The sequence below is a fragment of the Tympanuchus pallidicinctus genome, unplaced genomic scaffold (assembly GCF_026119805.1).
Source record: "Tympanuchus pallidicinctus isolate F22 unplaced genomic scaffold, pur_lepc_1.0 scaffold13, whole genome shotgun sequence".
NCBI lineage: Eukaryota > Metazoa > Chordata > Aves > Galliformes > Phasianidae > Tympanuchus > Tympanuchus pallidicinctus.
This window is the reverse complement of record NW_026294648.1, coordinates 9083539-9105708: the sequence shown is the minus strand read 5'-3', so window position 1 is coordinate 9105708 and position 22170 is coordinate 9083539. Positions and strand designations below refer to the sequence as shown.

The following is a 22170-nucleotide window of genomic DNA, read 5'->3' as shown; positions in this document are numbered from 1 at the left end:
AAACCAAAAATACAGCTGAAAAAGGGCCTGTGGGTAACCCAAGAATGGATCAAACACCAGAGAGTTTATTTAGATTTAGGTTCACTCCAAGCTAGGGCTCCAATGGGGAGCAAGCAAAGATGAAGAACATTTAAACATAGATTTGGGTTTTGAACATCTGCAGAAAGGAGTTTCGCACTGCTGCTTTTTGTTTGATAAGAAACTTCGTCCTTTTCACCCATTCATTGCATTAAGAGGTACTGAGAAGTGCAATAACTGGAGCAATCTTTAGCAGTTCCAGCATGAGAAGAAACAGCTTTATCCTTTGTACTCAAATAGAAGATCACCTTCCCAGATAAGAAAATCTGTGTAAGAAATTGAAGTTAGTACAGACCACAGGTATAAATTACTACCCTTCTGTACCCATAGCATAAGCTAAACATTCAAATCCCAATACATTCTATCTGTAGCATCCCCCACATTGAACAAAAGCTCAGCATTCTTCTTGCTACCTGACTGCTCCCTGCAAGAATGTTCATTATCACTTCTGTTAACCTGTCCTGTTTTATTTAGCACACAGTTGCCATGGTTTTAACTCTTCAGATCACACCATTTCTAACTAGTTTCTGGGCTAAATAACAAAACAGATTTCGGAAAGCAAAGTCTCCATTGACCAAAATCACGATGCTTTCTTTCACCAAAAAAAAAAAAAGACGTGGTCTCTTTTTTTCTCAGGTCTGACTGAAAGCATTCCTGTATGCTGTCACTGGGTAAGTCACTGCAGCAAGGATAGAATGCTGATTCATGCTAGTTGCTCTTCAGGAGTCAGGAGAAAACAAAACGGGGCAAAACTTTTTCTCCCCTCTTCAGCTGCAACATATAAATATGCTAAATTCTACGCAGTTCCACAAGGCTGTTCTTGCTATCTGTTACAAATTCACTTCAGAAAAAGAAGAGCCTAATTGGAATTAATTCCCACCCAAATTAGGAAAAGAAAGTAACTGATTTCTGTGCCTTTAACAGGAATTAATAGTTAATTAGTACTGAGGAGCACTCAGGATGAACAAAGCAATATCTGTTGACAACAAAAGCAATATTTCTGCTCTCAGTAAAATAAAAGGCAGAGTATATAGCTTAATTGGTGCAAGAAGTTTCATTAATTGACCATATTTACAACCACAGAAACTGAACTCCTTGCCTTCAAAAATCTTGACAAACACTGCTAATCTCCACAACTACAGATAAAAATTAGAGAACCACTGTACAAAAGGTACACTGAAGGCAGCAGTAGTTTTGAAAAGAGAAAGACAAATCTTTCTCTCATTCTCTTAAGAGATTCAATTTGAAGGCATTTTCAAGCAGTATCATAAATATGCCTTGAAAGAAAAGAAATGGAGTTTGGACTACATCTCTTTACAGAAACTATCAATTTAAGTGCATTCATATGTCAGAAAAGCATCTGTACCATCACTTGTGCAAAACTGACATATGCAGAATTTAGGATTTAATTTTCCATTCCTGCAAACTTAACTGAAATCTGTATTACCCTCCTCATAAGGATATTTAATTCTCCTGAGTGGAAAAAAAAAAACAACAACCAAACACCCATGTAGAAAAGACCTATGTTGAGGAAAAACTCTTCTTTCAACCTCTTTGGCTTCACCAGGTTTATGCAGCACACTGCTTCGTGCTGTTCAGCTCCTCAGACCTGCTCTCTACTTCTCAGGACTGGAGTACCAGCAGACAACTGCAGAATTCAAGCTGCAGTCAAGAAAACACTGAAAGCCTGTGTTTGACTGCCTTTGTTCTGCTCTCCTTCTGATATGCAGGGCCTTCCCCCTCTCTCTACCTTTTCAAACATCACCTTCTGAACAAGTATTTCTTCACCCCAGGGATATAAGGTTAAGTCCTGCTTTTGTGCAACAGGCAATTCACTTTCCACCTCTTCCTTACATGAAGAGGGGGGAGAAGGAACAGCTAACAACAGTGGAGAAATGGAGAGGGATTTTTAAATACTTTTTAAACAGAACATAATTGTCTCATTCTCTGATCCACAGAAAACATGTGTCCTCACCTGGAGCATTTCCCATTACATAGTACAACACTCAAATCCCTGTATAACTGAAACTGTGAGGAAAAAAAAAAAAAACAAGTCCTGATTGAACATTTACGGGGGCTAAGGACATTGGAAATCAGGGTAAGGTCAACCACATATTTCAAGAGTCTCTTAAAGCAAGAGATTTCTGTAACATAAATGGGAGGGGAAACAAAGCTCTTTACTGTCACTACTCTTTAATCTTAATTATTTAAATTAATATTTTTTGGGTTGCAAATGCAGGGGGTTATACGCTTAGCAAGTTCGGTGTAATCAAGTTTCCTTCAATATTAGCTGATTAATCTCTCCTTTCTCTTTTCAATGATTTCATTTGTTCCAAGTTGGAGTTCAGCTCAAAACAAGACACTGAGAATAACCTACTGAAAAAGCTAATCCTTGTGGGTCATTCGCTTATAATGACTCGTAAAGTGAAAAAAGCAGCAGCAAGAGAAAAACAAGTATGATTTTTCTCCACAATATTGTCTTTAAGAAATACTGCAGTAATGCCAGAAGTCATCAGCTCATTTATTAAATTGCAAGTGCTGTCTTGTTAATTAGCAAGCCATAATGTGGCTACATTTAAATTTTTGAAGTTTACTCATTGTTCTGCCCACTATATTTATTCTCCATATCTTTCCGAAACAAACACAAACACATACAAGTGTATGAATCTGCATGTCTTTTACTCAATCCCAAAGGAACTATAGAGTAACAGAGGAAAAAGCACAGGAAATAGGTAACATGATATTTTCCCACTGCTATCATCTCATCTCTATTAATTTTCCACGTACTGCACAAACCTGTCTGCCTTAGTTAGCGAGGTTCCCTGTGGAAGGGACAAAAATTGTTTCAGAAACAGTAGTTTCAAGCACATCATCAGGATAGAGGAAAGAATAACTCAGATTTCACACTAAGAAAGGCACACAGATGATTATTTTTCCTTCCTTCAGTCCTCTGGGACACTTTGTGTAACTCAGGGTAAATGGTTGCCATACCCAAAGTACTTACAAAGGTATTGGACTGTTTAGCATGAAGATGCTCCTCAAAAGCAGAAACGAAGAACTTCCATGAAGATGGAGTAATGGCAAATAAGGAATAAAGCAGATTCTTCATCCATTTGATAGATGTGCACAATGGGGAAAAAAAAGAGGGATAGAGCTTAGTGTGATCAGAACTGCAGAACTAACTATGGAGAATGGTAAAATAGGCTTGTTTGAAAGAAAATCTCTCCTCATTCTCCTTCCTCCTTTCTAGTTCACAATGAAGGTCCTTTGAGCAAGAAGTGAAATAGAATCCAAAGACATCAACATAAAAAACTGATAGAAAGGCCAGGACCAGAATGACAGCTTGAAAAGGATCAGAGGATAAAGGAAAAGTAATGGCAAGGTATCAGTGGAACAGCAAAAATAAAGGAAGATCAAATAGGATGTGTATGGTTTGTAATTAGAACGGGATATTTCCTGGAAGTGTTGGTGCTAAAAGCAAGGAAAATATTTAGTACTGCTTTTAGCATCATTAATATCCTCTGAAATAGCATGTAATTTATCAAAGCAGAATGTTTAAATACAGATGTAAATCATCATTACTAATTTTTCAGATTATTTTCTTTTTAAACAGTTCCAGAGATTTATGTTTCCATAGTATTTCACTATAGAAAATGCTTACAACCAATCAAAATAAAAAATGAGAAAAAAGTGTACTTGTGTACTTCTCCCCCCAATACAGAATAATATTTATAGAAGGAGTAATGGCTAACAAAAAAGTATAAAAAAGTCAGCAAGAATCTTAAGAAAAATATCAGTAATCCATATGATGAAGGTCAGAATGTAAAATCAGCTTTGATGTTCAGATCTCACCTCTGTCAGTTATAGAGGGGGCGTGGGCAAATATCTATATGATAAACAATACTGATTTAATTTCAGTACACAGCATCAATCAGAAAAAAGAAATGCGCTGAACCTCTACCAGCTATTTCAAAGCAGTTTCAGAGCTGATTAGATATTCCTTTTGTGTTCGCATTGACAGGAAGATGTAAAAGCTACTTGCTGGCACTGAAGTCACACCATACTCAGATCTCTCATGAATATTTCGTAATAATCTTAGTTACTCTGCGCTTTAGAACAAATCACTTTCGTGCAATTTTTTTGTTTATTTCCTAAGTGGACAATAAAACTCAAAATACTGAATTGTTACAATCATAGGAAAAAGCCAACTACTGACATAATATACACAAGTTGTATTAGCTGTTTTCTTGAGTATATAGATTCTTACTCTAGAGTTCTAAATGGTCAGCAAGTACTCATTTCTTCATCATCTCAACTGAAATAGAACTTGAAAACTTTGCTACAAATGAAACTGTAAATGAAGACAAGTTTTAAACCAGTTCTATACAGCAGAACAATTAAAACATACAGAGAATGTTAAAATATCAAAGGAATAAAACAAACCATAATTCCTCACAACAGTACTGCATTCATTTCTCACAGAGACTACCTAAGTCTTAATTCCTCTTACTTATCCTTCTATGGTGGCTATCAATGGGGAATGCATTAAGAATCTGAGGTTCCTCTGAGGTTCACAGGCTGGAGGGAGAAATTTTTCATCCCCCTCAACAGGGAGTCTTGTACCCTCAATCACAGTGTAGCCCAGAGCACCTATCATCAGAAAGTCAAGTTATTGGATCAAAAGAAAATAACCAATTAGACTCCATAGATAATGAGCAAGCTAAACAGTATTTAGCTGTCCACAAGACAGATAAATTTTAAGACCTATTCTCTCAGATCAATATAAGATGTCAGAGGTCTCAGCCCTTTTGCACATAGTTCGTGCACAACAATCTGGAAATGCCATATTCCTTCATGGCACTGCTAATGTATCCCTTTCCTCTCTCAAATATCACAGTGAGGGCAGAGAAGTCCAGCCTGTATTGTTAACTTCTGTTCTTGCAGATCTCTACAAAAGATTCCTTTTGTGATTGTCACCTTTCACATCAAAAGCTTATTTCTTCATAAAATGATAAGTTATATTCATGGTACCTTTGAGAATAGAAAGGAAAACACCTTTGAAAAAGCACAAGAGACTGGCCTAACTTCTATTAGTTCACCAAGACAAACTTACTGTCATTAGACAAGTTACATTTCAGACCTTGGGTCAAGAAAATGAGCTGATTTTTTAAATGTATATTGCCTGTTCCCGCATTCAAAGAACATCTAAATATGTAACAAAACATTTAGGAAAAAAAACTTCATCATACAGAGCATTAGTTTCATGTCTTCTATGAAAATAGCCTTTCTGGACGGTTTTCCTAATGAAGATTCAACTTGTACTTGAGACTCTGGGTCACACAGCAACAAAACAATGGAATATTGATAGGAAGGTTCAACACCTACCCCAACATCACAGACCAACATAATAAAACAGGAGACATTACTTTCAGGATACTCTTGCTAACTATATTTCAGTTACAGTAAGCATGCTCCTGAGTCACAATTAACTGATAAGGTCATTTCAAAGTGTTTGTAAAACAGCTATCATACAGACATTTAGAGACTTAGATTTAATATTTCCCTTTTTCCTATCCTGAGAAATGAAGCACCTTCAAAAAAATATTTAAAGACAATACCAAATACGAAATTTGGTCTTTTGTTTGTTTTTTAAACTATGATCAAAAAGGAAGCACTAAGACAAGAGTTATTTTTTCCTAAGGAATTTTTATTTGAAGTTACTTGAAGACTACCTGCAATGTTAAGAATGAAGACTGAACGGCTACTGTTACACCAAATAACTCAAGGGAATGCACACAGGATAGCCAAAGCAAAAATATATGGGCAGTAATTAGAGAAGGAAACAAGAGATACAATAAACATGACTGTACGCACATCTGTTCCAGCAGGAATAACAACACTTTCTCAGTGCCTTACACAGCAGATGGTGTGGGACTGCAAGGATTCCCTCAAATATTCAAGTTCTAGCCAGCTCTGTTTAGAGTCCAAAAAGCTTTTACCTAATTTGCCTTTCAGCTTCTTGAAAGCAACAGGCAGCAAAAAAGTCCCTCAAACAAAATACTCAGGTTTCCATCTCGATCCCAGTTCTTCAACCATTTAGACTTCTGGCAGAGTATATAGCACGTTGTATACTGACATCTGGAAAACATAATTGGGACTTCTTTTTTCATATGTTATCATAGTCTTTGTTGGCTTCCACTTACACTTGGTACAAAATTCATTAATAAATGATACTGTACTAAAGTTTGGTGATGAATCATCAAAATAATGGCCATACTACTTCCCATTATTTTCACCACAGACTTTTGTTTCTCATATTTTGTTTGTTCTTCACTTCAGAATTTTCTTCTTTTCAGTTATTCTGACTCAGTCACCCCATGAATTACCAAGTTTCTCATTTACTGAGCAACATCTATCATCTTTTACAGCCAGAATTCCCATTGTTCACAATGCAGACATGCTGTTACTTGAGTTGCTATGCCCCGATTCCCGTGGATCACAGTGAAAGTACAGAAGCGAAGCAGTAATGATATGAAGAATTTGCGTAATCACATTATTACAGCAATATTATCTATATCTCCTAAGCTGTGCTGCAAACTTTTGTCTCAGTATCACTTTTTATGCCTTCCTGTTTTCACATAAAATTGGTTCATGTTATTCAAAACCTCCTGTTTCAAAGCAGAAATCAGCCTAAAACAGTAACATGCTGGGGGCAATCTGTCAGACTACTTCTGCTCATCTTTAATAGATTTGGTTCTGGACATTGCTTGAAAAAGAACACTACAGTGCATAAAGCATTACATTTGACCAAGCAGACATTCTTGTATCTGTAGTAAAAACACAGATTACAGCATATTAACAGGCTTGTAAGACAGAAGGAAGATTTAGAACCCCATCAAGTCTCATGAGAACAAGAATTCCTCCTCCTCAGGTTTCGTTGCAAAAATAGAAGAGTTTGCAGCAAGTCCTCATTATCTTCTATTTATCCCTTATGACATTGAAGTCTGTTTTTTGTGCTCTGAGTTCTCACTTCCTACTACACAGATTTTAACTCATAGAAATACAGAAGCCTAGGAAAGCACTTGAAAGAACAGTATCCAGGCAGTGACAGATCAACAATGCACTTTTAATAATGGCAGAGAACCTGTCTTACAAAGACAAATTTCTAGAAGTATGAACAATTTTAGGAACAGCAGCAACAAAAGACAAAGATCCATGACCCTGTATCTTGTCAAGACTGTACAATAGGACTGAGGGGCAAAACAAAGCTATGCAATTGTTTATTCTCCTGCAAAATTGTTTGTCTTGTACAATAGACAGAACTTTAATATAAGTAGATGTATTGTCCCATACATTAACATATTAGACAGAATAGAGATCCTTAGAAAATACCTCAGTAGAACTTCAAAATCCATGAATGACCACACCTACAGGATACAGATGACAACACTGCAATGAAAATGAACAGAACAACGTGGACAGGATAAAAAAAATATTTTTTGTGGGAATTGCTTAATGATAACTTGACCATTTACAGATCTAGCAACAGAAAGGAAATTCCTTCCAGAACAATAGCTGGTCAAAACGTCAATGTTTACTGGAATTTCTCTATACTGAAAGACTAACAAGAAATATCTACACGTCCATAATGGCATTCTTGCCTTTCAGGCTTATCCTGCAGCTTATGTCATGTCATAGCTATTTCTCAAAGGTTCATAGCATATTATGAATAAAGAAAATTGTACGTGACAAGTCCCTTTAGAGTACTTAGTAAGTCTATTTTCTTTTTTTCCTAAAACATTTAGTGATATGTAGAGGGTCTTTCACTTCTTACTTGAGAAGAAAAAGATCCTACCTCTCCTTAATGGTCTTGCATCCCTGAAATCACAGCAGTTTCCCATGAAAATTATTATACAAATCCAATAGCCTAAGAGATACATAACTCCTAACCACCACACATCCACTTGTGAAGCTATCCTGCTGAGAAATGCATGGTCCCTATTAATTTTTTACATCCACACATCATAGTCTAATCTTTGGAAGGTTTTCTTGCATAAATTTAATGTATATTAGGCAGATATTTCAATAAACAGGTGAGGAAAACTGGATGACAGCAAAAGTTTCTTGCCCAAACAATATTATTGTAGCATTTCAGTGAAACTTACAAACAAGCTAATTAAACAGGTTGGTCTAACTTCTAAATATATGTGCTAATTTTTGAAATAAAAGATTCCCTCTCTATTAAAGCACTAAAAACAACATCCATAAGGAATCTAAAGCATGCTGCAGAGCCAGTAATATAGAACCCGTGCATCAATCAACAACTGGGGATACTGTATTATTGAAAGAATAGCTTACATAACTTAAAAAAGTAATCCCACATGTAAAAAGATTTCATTCCCCATCACTTCGAAAGTTAATAGTATCTCTGTTCTTGTCCCTCTCCAATACAGAGAAAATGAACACAATGCCAGACTACCACAAACAGGTATTTTCAAGTTTGCATAGTTCTTCTTTCAAAACCAATTGCTTCAAACAAGGCAGAGTGCAGATTACTCATGCCTCCTACTGAGCCTAATGTTTTAAAAGAGAGGCTTTTAGACTTATGTAATACACACACCCAACATTTTCTGAATAGCAGAAAATGCTCACATTCTTATGCTGTAAGTCGTGGATCTAGCTGGGTGTTTGTGATGGAACTTTCCCAAACAAATTTGAGTTCAGAGGTAGCACATGAAAACTCCAGAAAAATCAATATTCTGTAAAAATAGAGGGTTTAGAAATAAACATCTTAGAAACTGAGCATTTACATTACTAATCAGGCACTTTTGAGTATCTTGATACTGCACTAAATAACCAGCCTGAACGCTTAAAGCTTTACATGGCACACAGAGCAGAATGTTGTTTTCCTACCAGTACCACAGTCTACGAGAAAGGAGTTCAGTGGCATCAAAAAGGACCACCCAAATTAACACATGCACAGACAGCCTTCAGAGTAAGATTGGATGTTTTACGGATGTTCCATATCCATAAAATACAGGCCAAAAATGGAAAGACCAAATGAGCCCCAAATTCACAACAATTTTCTTAAATTAGACGCCAGAAATTATGTTAAAAGTTGGAGATCACACATACTTCTTAAAATTAAGTAACAGTGAGTGTGTCCAGTTAAAGGTGTTTTTTTTTTTTTTTATCTCACTGTCATAACACTATTCAGATACTTAAAGCAGCAATCACACACTGAGCATTCTGCATTCCATTTAGCTTCAATAGTTGATCAAGTTGTTCTCAGACTTTGGCTTTAGAGCATCTACTTCAGTTTCTAATAGCCCATTTTGTGCAACCAATGGCTTTAGGTGAAGTCATTAAGCATGCCATTTAAATGATTAATGAATATATTGCTGCTATACTGGAGTAGTTAAAAAGCATTTTTTTAAACAGACGTTCCAAATTACAACAGTTGCACAAAAATCTCCATCTGCTGGCCTTCTTCAGTTACTTGACCAGAAATAACAACGAATCATTCTACTTCTTACTTCAGTTACACAGTTCTGGTCTTTGTTCATTTTATCAGCTGGGTGTGCTATCTAGAAAAGCAAGAAACCTAAGTCTGAAACTACTTTGTTGGAATCTAAATAGCCATCCTTTCACAGTTCAGTCATACAAAATGCAATCCGGACTGTATGAATTATTAACTAGTGTACCTGTATTCAGCAGTTAATGTTAAAATTGCTATTTTCATGCAATGAAGTCAGCACGATTGGAAGTACGCAGTTGTGCTGCACATTATGAACACAAAGCCACTAAAATAAACATACAGTGAAATTATGCTTAATTGCTAACTTTGAATTATGCCCACAACTCCATCAGCAAGGCAAAAACAAAGAGGAATGAAGGATGATTTGACATCACTACCAACACAGCTGTAGTGAGACAGAACATCGGATTTGCAGGTTCCCCTAAGTAATTAACACATTCAGCTACTTCGTAAAGGCAGGGTATAGTAATTTGCAATAAAAACCTCAAGTATTATGCAAACAAGATTATTCAGTTTTGTAAGAGCAATGTACATACCTCTCTCATGAACATTTCCAACTTCTTTAGTTATGCTTATGTTTTCTCCACCAATTGGCTATAAAACCAAAGTGACCATAGGTCAGCGTAGTCTCACCTTAGGGGAACTAGTTTCAGATAAAGAGTAGTGCACTTGCTCTGTAATTACCGTATCACAAAAACATAAGGGAAAAAAATGAAGTCTCCAAGCAGAATCTAAGCAAAGCACTGATGGGGCAGCTATGCAAAAATCCTTTCTTAGACTGGATTAACTCTGCAGAAATTGTACCCTGGACATGGAAAATCCACATCTGCACCCATACCTTAGATTAGCAATATTTCCCATACAACCTTGTCTTAAACCCCATGCTTGGGGGATTTCAGTTACATTTATACTATATACAGCCATGCACAGACTTTATATAAATATATTTACCTCTTCTTTAGACAACTTCAAAAAACCCCCAAAATATCCACATCTTTTCAAACTCCTGGGAAAACAAATCTCAAAAACAAAAAAACACAACAGCAGAACACGAAACCTGCATCAACATGTCAGGTTTAGGAAGATAATCATTTATGTGTTTCCTTCACAGAGCCTGGTAGATGAAGCTCATTATTTCTCTTTCAGCATCTGGGATAAATAAGGATTAGTAGGAGCTAAAATCATCCAAAAATATGTCCAATGACTGCCCAGAAAGCATAGACACTTTCTAGACAATAAGATGGTTTATTCAGGAAAAGATTTATGAATCAATGTCAAGAAATAACAAAATAATGTTATCCTACTAAAATAAACAGAAGTTGCACCTTAAGGATTCTCATGAATTGGACAAGACTAACATCAGTGTCCTTTCACTGATTTACAAGGTTTCAGGTAAAAAAAAAAAAAAGCAATACTTGTACCAAAATACTATGGTGTATGACATAGTTAAGAGATTTTGATGCTGAATCTTCAGTTGCATAAGCCAGAACTGCCTATATGGCAACTGTCCAAACAGAGGTATTTCTCTGTGATCTGGAAGAACTAGACATGCTTCTAGCTTAGCTCCCAGCCCCTTCTGCCCTCAAAGCAAAATCCAAGCACAAACACCATAATCTTTCCTCTTTCCTATCCGTAGTCATTCCTTTACTTGGCTGACAGATTATAGCCTGGCATGATGGAAGAGCTGTATCTTCTTAATTGACTTGGCAATACAGAAGTACAGAAGCTGGGACTGCTTTGTCATCTAAATCATGCTGTTTAGGCAGAACCTCAATTGCTACTTTGAAACATCTGGCCCTATTAAAGCAGGACAGTGTCCTAACTCATCTGAATGGCAGAGAAAGGTTAATGTCACATGCCTCAAAGGCAAAAATCTGTTACATGCAGTACCCAGACTTTTCTTACCTATTACAGAAATTTTGACAGTTTGAAGGAAGTTTGTCAAGCAAGGCAAGAAATCAAGAAAGAACGGGGATGGAGGGAGGGAAAAGGGGTGCCAGGTCAGCACAAATATATGCACACATCATCCTCTACCAGACTGGCAGCACAGGCACAACATCTTGGGACTCAGGATTGAGTCCCATTTTCTTGGTTATTTCTAAGCTGCACATAAATGTGTTTTCTGCACATGAAAAATGGATGTCAGATTAAAACCACTGAAAATATCCAAGAAGAGGTGGAGCTTCCTGCGCTCATCCTGAAAACTATTCATGCCTATAATGGCCAATATGAATCTTCAGCTATGGGTCCAGTATAGTCTTCAGGAGGAGATCATTAAGCTTGCTTTATGCGTTTCAAACAACAGTATTTCAATTATTCACATCTTATTCACAATAGTAACAATGTGATCTGTTTAAGAAATAGAAATTAAAACAATTTATTGTATTAGTTAGCATCTTCCCTTTCTCTCTGTGATACTCATTCCAAGTAATCTGACAATTTAATTGAGCAGATCATTGATTTAATTACTTTCTTTTCATATGAGAACAGCTAGTGCTATTGGATGAAGCTCGAAATTAAGAGTAGGAAAAAACACAGATAAACCCCAGGAAAAAATAGCAGCAAAAAATATTTTATTTCCTCACACAGTTGTGATTTGCTACCTTTTCCCTGGTTAGCCTGTATGACACTGATACATCAACAGTACAGGTGGAGCAGCACTAAGAAATTCTAACATTGCAGAATATCCCATTAATTAATCTGTGTTCCGACTCAGATAAACTGTTATTTCCTTTCAATGATCACCAAATTACTTTTCTTCCAATGATTAATTTTCAATAGATTTTGAAAATCTGATATGAGCTTAACTATTACATGGAAATGATTTCTTACTCCAAACCATCTGCTTAATGTAATAAAAAGATTAGTGCCTTAACAAGATTATTTAAAATAATAGGATATGGATTGTTACATTTTTTCCCCCAATTTAAAAGAGCATTCAACAATTTTTTTTTTTAGTAAAAGTCTTTAGCTCTGAAAGCAGAGATATACTTATAGATGTAAACATTTGTAATTGAAGGGGCAGGAAGCCACTTTCTGGTCTCGTAACAAAACAATACAGTCACCAAATCCAAGATAACAAGAACAGGCCCCTCAACAAATTCTCTTTCATTCTTTGACACAGGCCTCCAATTTTTCTAAGGTTGAAAAATAATGCCAATGCATCCCTGTGCAGATACAACATTCTGGAAAGGCAAAACAACATTTTTAAAGGCACTAAAATGTTTTAAAAGCAGAGCAGAATAACTCAATTGCTGTTTGTCAAGCTCAAAGAGCAATAGCACTTCAAAGGAGAGGGAAAAACATGACTAGATGAATAAGAACCATCTCACTGAACACTTCATAGGAAAGCATCAGGGTTGTTTTTTTGTGTGTATTTTATTTTTTTTAAACTATTCATTACAAACTAGAGAGATGACAGACACTCAAAAGATACAATCTTCACATGTCATATTTCTGTGGCTTTTGCACAGAGGCATCTAAAGTATTCAGGAAGGACAATTAGAAAGATCTAAATTGCTTTAATTCAATGTAAGCATGTACTTCAGTTATCTGTTCATCTGCATTATTCACATACAGTCATAGTTATGTATCATTTTACATACAACAAATAAATTACTTATAACTAATTTGTTCCAAGCAGATTTTGTCCCTGCTTACAGGGGGAGAAACACAGCTCCAATTAGTTATAAATATTCAGTACTTATTCCTGTCCAAAAATAACCAACTCTTTTTTGGTTTGTTATTTGCAGGAATGATTATTAATGTAATTAGCAAGCTCCCATGTATGTCACCCAAAGCAGGCTTACTGCCCTCTGGCTATTTTTATCTGTCTTTGCGAATGAAAGATATCAAGTTGAAGATTTGTTTTTCCTGAGAAGGGTGAGGAAATAAAAGGCCATGTTAGCATTTGGGATTTCAGGTGGCATGCATCCTCATTCCAGTGACTGTGCAGAGAAAGATGGACTAAAGCTGGATGCATCCAAAACAATACTCTCACCACTATCTCCCACTTTCTCCTTCAACCAAACTGAAGAAGTCTGAAAGATTTTCTTTCACTTTCATCATACTCTCAAGTGAGAGATCTTTACTATCCTTGCCTTTAAGATATCAGATGCAAGACATAGCACTCACTGTTCCAACCTTACTGTTATTTTGCTAAAGCTAAAGCTCAGACAGGTTATGCCTCCCATTAAACAACACTTTTAAGAAATCCAACTTTGGGCCATTCCATCTTAAACACGCACAAATGTAAGAGCACAGGAAGCCTCAGACTGTTTAGACACTGGAAGATATAAAACATTAAGCACTTTTCTCAACTCCTTTTACAACACTGTGAAAAGTTATTCAAGTATTAAGAAGCTAATAAGATTTTAAAACTTTTGCAAAGAGTCTGGATGCAGCATGGTGGTTCTGAAACACAAGTACTTCATGGTCCAAAACATAAGATTTCATTAACCACAAGGTGACATTGTACTGACTATAATTGCTTTATCTGAACAGAGTGCTCAGTGATCAGAACACTAGCAATCTCTCATAACTCGTCAGCAAGTTTAGGATGCTACACATGAGTGCATGTACATAACAGAAACCTTCCTGAAGAACTTAGAACAGTGTTCTTCTTTAAACAAACATGCTTGATCACAATGATTCCAATGAAGACACTGGAAGAGAACACAGGCAGTAAAACACTTCTCACCTCTACTCCCTACAGCTGTGAAAATAACTCTTGCTCAGTTGCTTTTAATTTTAGTTCACATATTGCCACTTCAAACAAAGCAACATACGGTAACAAGCTGCAGAAGGAGCAGATCCAGAATTCCACATTCCCTTTGCTGGAATACAAAGCAGAGAACATGACACAGCAAAATTTTCCACTGGTTGTTAACATATACAAAAGTCTTTACTCAGCCTGAAATGAAAAATACACATAAGATCCAAGTTTGGCCTGATAGATGTGGTCTTGGATAAATCAATTCAAGCATTTAAACTCAAGAGGCAGTGACCCTTTCAGATCACAGAAGGGTAAGTAAAAATTCACTAGTAGGTGAATTTTCTCACTTGCACTAATTAAATTGGTTGTCTTCATTAATAGAGAAAACACCTGTACTTAATGCACAGTGCAAGTATGCAAATAGGCACTCCTCTCATAACTGATGGCTGTACAGCTGTGTTGCCATAGTACAGTTCCTTCCACAACACCTCCATTCAAAGAGGTGCTATCCAGATAATTTATCAGTTGTTTGTCTTCCAGGCTGTTTGTCTTGGCATATGTTACTATGCCCTTAGCTCCTTAAGACTGTTTCCATATGAGCCTGTTAATTATTCCAATTCCAGACTGCACAGAATCACTTTGTAGAGGGATTGATGAAGTAGAAGCAACTATTTTACTAACAGTAATTGAGAGATTATGGGACAAAAAAGGATCTCAAACCAAGTTTACCCTTTAGTGAACTCGGACACTGAATTGCTGAATTGCAGCCAAGTATGCTGTGATACTGTGAAAATCTAATTTCTATTTCAAAAGAATAGTTTAAAGTTTTTTTTAAAAAGTCTTTGTGAACATTTAACTAATTGCAACTCTATCCTGAGGTAAGAACAAGGATGAACTTGGCAAAATACCAGTTCCAATAATGTCAACAGACTTGCATATACACATATGTAAGAGGTGCACATTAATAAACTTGTTTAAAAAGTGTAATTGCTGTGGGAATCACTCTTCTTATCCGTTTACCATTTCTGCTATAAAATGAAGGGAAACAATATAAGGAGCAAACTGTGGGACAGATAAATAGCATTTGTGGAAAGCTGGTCCCCATTGAAATGTATGTTGCATGTTCAGGATCATCAACTCTCTTCAAGAGAAAAATTTACGTATTGTTTTCAGTCAAACCACCCTGTGAGGCTCCATACAAACAATTCAGAAGTTTCTGGTTAATTCCAGGCAACTGTCAGTCCTATGCTTAATTCTGTTACAGTGAGAACTGGAATTATTGATATCTCATGCAAGAATTCATATGTTACAGCAGCTAATTTAAAAGAAACATTTTCCAAGATGCAGGTGAAAGCCAGCAACAAACTATCATACAATTCAACACAGCCAAAAATTCCACAGCAGGGCTTTACGTTTTTCATTTACATCAACATTGTGATTCAGGCTCCTGAAGGGATTCCCTCTTCCTCCACAGGCAGACATACCACAAAACAGCAATGGCAAACTGCCATCTGCCTCTCCTCTGAGACACATTCCTGAAGCTAGAATACCCTCAAAGAGGTTTTGCTAAACAGTTCTGAAAAGAGCATTCACACAAAGTTTAGCAATCTTGCACATTTGATTTGATGCACCACAGGAATCATTTAGCTGGACAATAAACCTTGAGGGGAACTGTCTGAAAAAATGAGGGAAGGAGATTTGGAAGCCTGCATCCTGGAGGTGACGCTCTCTGGGATTAAGCGATGAAGCAAGTCAGGCTGACCATGAATTCCAATGAGCTGTAATACTACCACTACTTTGGGTGGGAAACAGGTTATGTTCTCCAGTAAACTGTGTTAATTTGGCTTTCTGAGAGGTGATTTGGAAATATGTCATAACCAAGTTGCACCAACCAGTAGGATATTAAAAAAGCTAGATCTCAAGATTGGTTCACTAGGACCATTAACATTGTGTAGTTCTAAACAAGCTTCTCAAGCTTCATAATTTCACCTGTAAAATGGAGATAGCTTATTTTTTTTGGTCTATCTTTTCCACTAAATTTGCAAGCATCTTTAAAAATGAATTTTCTCATTCTTTGTCTGCAACAGTACAGTTCAGAACTTGTCTGTAAGGCACAGAGCAGCAGCAAAAACAAGAAAATGTATCTCCTGTTAACAAATTTACTTTGAATCATTAATTATGAGCAGAAATCTGTATTCAAAGTACTCTCCATAATAATTTCCCAGATGTAGCTGTTGCTACAAAAGATTTTCTTCACTAAATTTCTAGTCACCTCAGACATCCTGGCAATTACATGCAATCACTGAGTGCATCCAGATGTACTTTTAGCAGCTGGGGGGGAGAGGTATTTTGGGGACATTTTGTGTGTAGGCAGGGTTTTATTTGGTTGCATTTTGATTAAAAACATCGATTCAGAACAAAATTCAACAATCTATAAAGCCATTTGGAATCTTCAGAATGCTTACCCTTAACTGCTAAAATCCCTATCCTTCTTCTCCTTCCTGAAGGAAAACAAAAACTTGATGCTCTTCTCTCAATATTTCCTAACACCCACTTCAAACAGACAGCCACATAAAAATCACGGTTCAGACCCACCTATCATACAGCAGTGATAAACACTGTTCAAAGATATTACCACTTATCAGCAGTGCAGATGTTCAAACAGGGCTATACTGCTCAGAAGGCATCATAATCCTCGTTATACCCCAAGTAGCACTGATCCACAAAGGAGATAAATCACCTCATCCTCAGTCAACTTACAGGTTAGCAGGCAAGTCAGCAACAGAACTGATTTTCCTGCTCTCTTCTTTATTCACTAGGCCTCAATATAAACATGCACAGGATCATGAAAATACTTTTTTTTTTTTTTTTTTTTTTTTAAAATCAACTCTCTTGCCATTAAGGTTTAAGTCAAGAATTTCAACTGCAAAACTCATCAGTTACAGCCCAGGTGAATAGGATGACTCTGCTGAAGCCAGCATCCTGAACATCTTTCCATGCAGGTGACAGATAACCATTCCCTTGGGGAAAGCAGAAACAGTTCAGTGAACAGAAAAATCTCTTCTGAAGGTATCAAAAACTTTGAGCTGAGCCTTTCCCACATGTTTACCATTAAGCACGCTGACATTCCTACTGACTTCAGTAGTTTCTACAAAGACCCTCTGTGGGCAGGTATTTAATCTTTGGACTCAAGCCAAGCCGGGCTCCATGAACAAAAGCTATTTGTGTGCCGATAGTTTAGTCTGCATTTGAGTGCTTTCCTGGAGTGAGTCCAGTGCCCTCTTTCAGAAGTGAACACTTAATATGAAACAAAACATTTGGCATCCAGGTGTTTTTTTTAAAGGATGTTTCAAAGTATTATATGCATTCTGCCATTCTTTAAAGGGAAATCTCACTGTAGGCAACATGAGTTCTGTATTAAAAAATAATGGATTATAGTCATATTCAGCTAGATCCTATTCCAGACTAAGGCATCCTATTGACTGTGAGGTAGGCACAGTATGTGCTAAACTGTGCAACTGTGAGCCTCTGCTTCATCTACTGCAGATTTTATTAAGTTCTTCCAGAGAGAAAACCATTAGGCAAAAGCTGTATTCAAGCTGCAGGAGCAAATAGTGCAGATGGCCAATGCATTACTCTCAAACAGTAAAACTAAGCACCCTTCTGGCTACACATGAAGTTCATATATTCTCATTCCAGGACAACATAGCAATTTTGGACCAATCACTCCTAGTCAGAAACAAACTGCCAGCAGCAATCAGCTTTTCAGAGCAGTCACATCCCAAACAGGAACAGTGCATGGGATTCAGGAATATTTCAGGAATATTTCAGGAATAAAGAAGCTTTCCACACAGAGCATCTCAGTTTATTTAAAGATGATTTTTTTTTCTTACTGAATCTTGATTGAATCATCAATCACTGAGCAGTTCTGTGCTGTTTTTCTTCTACCACAAGATAGCACTGAACTTTGTATAACCACTTATGACAACATTTTTCGAACATTTTTTAAGATGCAGCCCCTTTCTCCTCATCAGTCTTCCTGCCACCCTTCCATTCCTTCCAGCCCTCCTCCTCCCCAGGCATCAGCACCTCTATTTCTTCTGGGCAGGGGAACAAAAACAGGCTGTAATTACTGCCTGCAAGTATTTACTTACTCCCACATCTTAATGGAACCGAACTGCTGATCTTTCCACAACCCTAAAATAGGTCTCAATCCTCAGCTAAGAAAAAAAGAATACTAGTTTACTAAATGATGTGTTCTCGAAAAATCTCCACACCACTTATGTCTGTGCCAACAAGTTACAGAAGAATATTAGGAGAATTACCTTTACTTTTTCACTACAGCTTTTTTCATATAGGATTCTAAATATTGTAATGCCATCACTGCTCATAGGACATGGAGGGAGCACAGTGAAGATGCATGTGAGCAAGAAGAGCCTATGCCCTATTTAAAGAGAGACCCACCACAAGGGTACCAATACTGTTAGCGTGATAACAAAAAAAAAAATATATATATATAATATTTATGAGGACAACATTCCCAATAGAAATGAGTGGAAAAAAGAACGGTTGCAAACATAACCCGTAGGGGTTCAAGCCGAACGTTCAGAATAGAGGCTGAAAAAAACAAGTTTGACAGGGTGTGGAAGAACACTGAGAACAAAGGCTGTCTGCAGGAGAAGAGCCCAAATCAAATAGGGCACATAATCCCTGTGTAATGGCGATCCTGACCGGAGTAGCGCGTGAATAGAAGCAACTTGCGGCTCTGATGGGATGAGCACTTGCATGGGCAGTTAGTGTCTAGACGGGAAGGAGACTCGTTAAGTCTTCCGTTGACATGCAGGGGGGTGGAAAGTTATGGAGGGGAACTTGGAGATGCACGTACGGGAGGTTAGAACCTGCAGTAGAGGATTTGGATCGTGCACGTATCTGAGCCCGTGCCTTCAGACTGCAATACTCTAATCCACATCTAGCTAACTCAGTGGGAAAAGCTGCAATACTTGTCTACTTAGCAGCACTTCCCTAGTAACAGGGCACTCCTCAGCAAATCAGCTGCTGGCAGATGCTTCTTGTGCAAGTACTCCCAGATTAAACTAATCCAATCACGGAACAAATGCTAAATCAGTTCAGTACCATCCACTGTTAAAAACTATCCATTTACCGGGAGTATTCCCGGGAGCACTTTCCTTAAGCACCTACAGAAGGGTTACTCTTCCAGGTGCACAGAAGCCCTGATTACAACTTTATTCATCTAAGGAGGAACACATCTTAATCTGTGTCTATGCCATAGATTTATACTACTATTTGTTTTCAACCAATTCAGAAATCAATGCATCTTTTTTCCATTCAAGATAGCACTGACAGAAATATCAGTTACACAAAAAAAAAAGTTATAGACAAAAATCTGCTCGCCTTTCTGTAGCTCTTCCTTAAAGACAAACATTTCATTGAAGAAGAGCACAAGTTGATGACTGTAAGCATCACATTTAAGATGAACCATCTTCTGTAACTGTAAAATATAAAAGTATTCATCCTAATGTACTGCTCATAATGAGAGAGAAAACAACTAAAGGAGGTTAGCTTCCATAAAGACACCAACTCAAGTAGATTTCTAGAAGTCTGCAGGTACGTCAGAAGTTAACATCTTGTGAAAAGGCTGTCCCTTTGCATCACACACTGCCAGCAGCTCGGCCAGCAGGCCTGTTGGTGGCCCAGTGCTACTGTTGCCCCAGCACACAAACAAACTGAAAACAGCTGCTCAGGCAGTGGAGCCAGCACAAAAGCACGAGTCTCCCCCAGCACTTGTCATCCAGCATTTACAACCTAGTCTCAATCACACAAAATGAAGCCAAGGCCCTGTCTCCCCCTGAAGTGAACCATATGACCAGCTGAGAGCACCTGCTGCTACTCCTATAATGCCCCCAGATGGGCTCCATCTCCCAAAGCCGTACAGGAGGGACTGTCCTTCATGCACTGCCCTGAAAGACAGGACTCCATTGAACAAGTGCTTCAGTTATCTCAGAAAGAGGACTGAAAATCTATACAAGAAGACAAAATACAAACCAATAAACATCACCACAGTGACTGGGGAGAAAAATGCCTTCCACACACTGCACCACACCTGGAAATTAATTTAGCCCCATAGGTAAATTATGCCAGGAAAGTGTATTTCTGCCTGCTCTTATTTTGAGAATTCTCAGGAATACTCTACAGCATAGTTTCTGCAAGCTCTCTTTACACAAGGTGGCAGGCAGGCTTTCTACAAAAAAGCTGAGACTGTAGTCACCAGCCAGGTTTCTCTAGGAGGTTATTAGAGGCTCTTGGTCCTTAGAAGCAGTAAAATTGCTTCTGGTAATTTCCTTGCAACACCATACAAAACATCATCAGAAATATCAATAATAACATATATAAAAACGCTGACTCACCGAACTGTTGATACACAACACTTCCTCTCAGGAAGAGCCTTCATCCAGAAAGGGCTCTGCTCTGCAGGTGAGCCTTTAAATGAGCCCAGGGAGGGAAGGGCTCAGGCTCTGCCCCCTCTGCTCATGTGGGAAGCACGGTTGAATTCCTTGCACCTGTGCTTCGTGGGCCAGCCACCCCTTCACCAGGTGCCCAGTCATCAGTTCAGGCATAAGAGCTCCCTTGCATATGCCTATTTAATACGTGCAAGAGCGGCATTTCTTTTCTCACCTGTGTGCAGAATAGGTAGATTTTTTTTTTCCTTATTTTTGTTTTGTTTTAAACTTAAACTTGTGGCTCTATTATTTTCATTTCAAAGAGATTTTTGCCTTTTCTGGTTCTGTTTCCAACGTTGCTGTGAGTCTGTATCTCATCACACACAACTAATTCATCATTTTAGTTTGAGTCATTAATCTTTGCCTCTCCTCCAAAAGACAATCCATGTTTAATAGCTATATTATATAATGTGCATCAAGGTGCTGAAGGAATATTTTGCAAACTTTGGGAGAACATTGTAGCTACACCAAATTTAATTACACATCCAAATATCATTTTCAGGAGGCCAAAAGACCTCTCTGTAATAGCAAGAGCTAGGAAATATATTATAAATAATTCCTGCTTGACTGTTGGGAGAAATAAAAGAACACAATCAGTTCCCTCGTCTCTCTCTCCTCCAGGCCAGTACATTTTATCTTTAAACAATGAAGATAAGGATGCAGTTTTAAAAAGATTGTAGCATTGATAAATATTTACTAACTCAATAGCATCCTCCTTGAAAAAGCAGAACACTTACAGAAGATTAAGTTGCCAAATAAATAAACGAGACTCAAGCTGATCTTGCATACCTTGAGACAGAATTTAACCTGCAATAAGCAGCGTGTCTTCAAATGTTTCTCCAACTGCCTGCCACTACTTGCTTGCCTCATAATTTGTGACCCCACAGCCTGAGCACAACAAAACAAGCATTAAGCACTAAGGCATTGTGTCCAAGAATTATTTTACTTTTGTTAATTGACACATTTAACAGTTTTGTCTTTTAAAATATTTTTAGCATACAATATAATATAAATACAATATAAAATATTTTAAGCATAAATTAAAATATGCTTAAAGCTTCATAAACTTTTCTGAACTACAACAGAGTCAGGTTTCTTCCACTCAGTGTTTTAGCTGACTGGTGCCCAAGTTCATCATCAAGTTCATCAGTTCATAAGATTGTGTTAAATAATGATAGATTGCAAGCCATATAGTTGCTTCTCTGGTTCCTGAATTCCTAAATCTGAGGGTTTTTTTCCAGCTTTTCTTTAATGAATGTTAATATCTGTCTGGTCCTAAAGGCTCAAAAACTAAAAGGTACATAAAAAGTAATACATATTCT

The 22170-nt window shown here is 37.3% G+C and overlaps 1 long non-coding RNA gene across 1 annotated transcript; it reads right to left on the bottom strand.

Annotated features, from left to right (window-relative positions):
* Positions 1–5723: 5723 nt before the first annotated feature.
* Positions 5724–20845, bottom strand: LOC128076065 (uncharacterized). The gene is made up of 3 exons (XR_008204231.1): positions 20756–20845; positions 10153–10210; positions 5724–8837 (listed from the first exon to the last, which is right to left on the bottom strand). It is a non-coding gene; the product is annotated as an uncharacterized LOC128076065 (long non-coding RNA).
* Between the last annotated feature and the right edge of the window lie 1325 nt (positions 20846–22170).